We start from the raw sequence: 4,038 nt of genomic DNA on the forward strand, positions 1-4,038 counted from the left end.
ACGGCCTCGGCCGTGACGTGCCGCAGTTCTCGAACCGTTAACCGCCGCATTTGACTTCCGTTTCTATTCCGGCGCTCCGACTCGTGTATGTTTTATCCGTGCAAGGCTGAATCTGCTGAGCTTGGAATCTACTCTCGATATTTGAAACGGCGCACGTGGTTGTTGAATGCTGCTGATGGATGCTGCGGAGTTTTCGAATGAGAAGAAAGTGATGCATTGGCTCAGCGGAGAGCAGAATGCTGAGACATCCTTGCTTTTCCTGCCAACGGAAATTTTGGAACATATCTTGTGTTTCCTGAGCGTAGAAGATCTTGCTTCTGTGTCACAAGTGTGCAAGAGGCTTAATGATGTCCATACTTCAGAGAAAGTATGGAAGTTTGGATTTAAGTCCAGGTGAGTTCCTGCTCTTAAAATGTCAGATTGCTGAAAAGGTGATTTTTGCTGCTAGCTGTAATCCAGTCTTACTACAGCTGGCATGTAAAAATTATTGCGAGATGGGATGTGATCAGACCAATTTTGTAAATGTGCATATATTTTAGATGTCTGTATGCACCCATGGATGCATATTTCCGACTTCAGACAGCGCCAACTACTGTAGCAATTCAGCCAGCGGTTGCAAATAGCGTACCCTCATTACATTCAGCTGACTGGCTGTGTGATGCATCTGCTGACAAATGTATGTCAACTTTCATGCCCTTTTTGTACTTCTGCTGTACACTGATTTCTAAGTTGTTTCTGGAGATTGTTTGACCATTTTAGAAGAAATTGAATGCTTGTCCATACACCAATCAAAGTGGCCTAAAGTTTGATGTATAATATGTTATTCTGCACATGGCCTATCAATACCTGTAGTTTTGGATTGGGATGATGATTTCCTGAAAGCAGATGATGATATCAGGGAGAAGTATGTTTTGCACTTACCCTCTGTAAAGCTCACATAAAACATGAAGTTTAGATGTACAACATATTGTTATTAGGCACTGCATACCTTGAATTTGGTGTATGGAAATGCAGTGCAGCTGATAAGTATGTGGTTAAGTCCATTTATCAAATTACAAAGGGGGGCAGACAGCTGATCAAAGCTTTCCTTGCAAATCATCCTCATGAACCTCATTTGGAACATCTTTGGTTGAATTTTACATGACATTATCATGCTATTCTGCTTAGATGGGAAGGGTTTCATGATAACTTTTCATTGCAGATGCATTTTGTGCTAAATTGTCTCAGCAAGCAAGACCTGAACTATATGCAACCAATGCCAGTAACAGAGATGACATTTTGAACAAAAGATAAAGAGTGTTGGTGATGACTTTGGTAAATGATGGTCCACCTAAAAAAATTGTTGGTGTCTTGCCACTGCTACTGTGTTTTAAAAGGCTCTTATCCTGTCTTTTCCATTCAACCATATGCAGATAGTGCGAGGTGTTGATAGATGTCATTTGTTGCTCTGAAATTCCGACTGTAGGATATGAAGTGTTCTTCTAATTGATTGTAGTGCCAAACTATGCCCTGGGACATTTTATGCAAGTTAGTTTTAACAAGTTCAGAAACCAGTGCTGCAGGGGACAGAGCCTAGTGCCAGAAATTAGGCAGCTCTTTGCTAATTCAGTGATGGTGGTATAGCATCTTGTAACCCATATAGTGATATACTTTATGGTGGTAAATGCAAAGAACTGAGGGTCTTTAGGTCAGTGGTTCATGGACAACCAACAGTTGTTATTTGATCTCCATTTTGTTGATACACAGCATTTTCCAGCAATCCTTTATTTCCATCTCTCAAATGGTGATTAGCATCTTAAAGAAACTTAGCATTGGTCTTGTATCAATAGCACACCACAAAAGAACTGATGCATGACACCAGTAGTGGACGGCTGTCCTACTAAAAGAAATTCAGCTGTATTTGGTATCATAATTAAAAGTGGTCAAAAGCAACCCATCTTTTTCACATTACCACCAAAAATTGGAGTTCCTATGCTTTAAACAACTGTTGATTTATGGGCGTCTCCTTTATTCAGCCCTATCCAAGTGGAACCAAAGGTCTCAAGAAATATGACAATGTTGATCATGTTGTTACTGACCAGTTGCAGTGATGGTATGGCGAGGAAAATGTGGCGTGCATGGTGGTGTGCGTCACGTTTGATTCCATATGCGGACTTAATATGTCATTGATTGAATCGCGCTCGCTGTGCCCAATGTTTTGACCAAGACTATTGAGATAGGCGTGATATTTAGGCAGGTCTTCCACCCAAGAGACCTCCCAACGTGCCGATTTGCGTCAGTCGTGACCTTGTGTTCTTGTTTCGCAGGTACCCGCGCTTGTTGCAGCCCTCGTGCCGACCTGCCCTGCTGCGCGTGTTTGAGCGGTGCGGCCGCAGCTGGCGGCGTACTGCGAGGTTCCGCGCCTCCTCTGGCCACCACCTGCGCACGGCCCTAGCCAAGATGGCCGACAGATGCTACTCAGTCCACTGCCTGCCGGACCCCGCCATGGAAGAGTTCCGCAAGCTGGTGCCCGTCCATGGTACCCTGTTGAATCGGGATGCGCTACTGGAGGTCATCTATCCCCGCCAACACTGTCCGTAAGTTGGATCACACTGTCGGGGTGGTCTGGTGTCATGCAGTGTGCTCAGCTGTATGCAATTTGTCAACCATAAATTCTTAGTCACATAGGCACTGCACGTGTTATGTACTTCGTGTAATCCTTCACGTGCCCTTTGCCATGTGAATGCTGATGAAAGAGATCATCCAGAGTCTTAAGTATTCATTGTTCTAAATTTTTGGTCTTAAACTACGGAGCTTCTCATACTTCTGACAGTTGGGCCATATTGAGCAACGGTGGCCATTTCTCAAGGAGCGTGATGGTGTCTCTTGTCGCTCTGTCCCGCTTTCCCCTTAGTTTGGAATGACAATCTTATCCCTGACATTTTGTGGGACAGAACCAAGACTGGATCAAGGGCTCACTCCAGTGTCACTACCCTGTCTTCCTCTAGGCTTACCTTCTGTTGTCGTGATGGTATGGCGAGGCGTATCTTAAGGCGTATCTATGGCGTATCTTAACAGCTTGCTAGTATCGTACGTACCGGGCTGCTCGGTCCAGTACCTTGGTTTATTCCCACCACTACCTTCATGCTTTTTTCATATGCTCTGCTATCACCTAAGTAATCTGCAGACCGAACCAGACTATTCGCTCCAGAAATTTTACTCATTGACTTATATATAAGCATCCGACATCACAACTGGTCTGCGCAGTGGACAGTTCGCTCGAGAAGATAATTCGCTCGAGAAGTTTTACTCATTGACTTATATATAAGCATCCGACATCACAACTGGTCTCCGGAGTGGACAGATGCTGTGTTAGGCATATGTGTAATTCGAGCCTTCTTTGGCAGGGATGATGACCTGTCTCTGCGCTACTATGCGCGGATGCTGTTCCGCGAGATCCAGCGAGACGTCGTGCTGCTGCCCATGTTCCGGGAGTACATGCAGCGCCCAGCGCAGCATGTAAACGTGCCCGAAGCCTTTTATCTGATGAGCCTCTGGATGGTCCCGGAGCAAACCAACAACCGAGAGTCCAGTCTTAAGGCGTGAGTCTCTGATCTTCTTACCACATGCTCAATCTCCATGCGGAAATTCAAGATTTGGCACGACCATGTTCTGCCAGCTCGACTGTGTTTCTAATGTATATGTAGCTCTTCCTGATGGGCACAAGTATGCAACTAATCTCACAGCCGTTTTCTGTATTTATTTGTGCCGATGGTAGCTGACTGCAGGCTGTCTGTTACCTACGCTTATGGAATTTTTCATGTTGTCGCTCTGCACAGAAATGCCATACCGCGCTGTGTTTTTACTACAGATGCATCAACAGGACTTGATGCATGGTGTAGCAAATAGCTAGGTCAAACTTAGTATGCCAATGTCATCCGTGGTTTCGCCAGAGGAAACGCGATACAAGGCACTTATCTCACGTATTGATAAAGTCTTTACGTTGCAACATTCGTCTCCATCTTCCCCCCGCCCCCCACCCCCCCGTGAACAAAGACG

This window comes from Pollicipes pollicipes, unplaced genomic scaffold, assembly GCF_011947565.3.
Source record: "Pollicipes pollicipes isolate AB1234 unplaced genomic scaffold, Ppol_2.1 Scaffold_4295;HRSCAF=5057_pilon_pilon_pilon, whole genome shotgun sequence".
Taxonomy (NCBI): domain Eukaryota; kingdom Metazoa; phylum Arthropoda; class Thecostraca; order Pollicipedomorpha; family Pollicipedidae; genus Pollicipes; species Pollicipes pollicipes.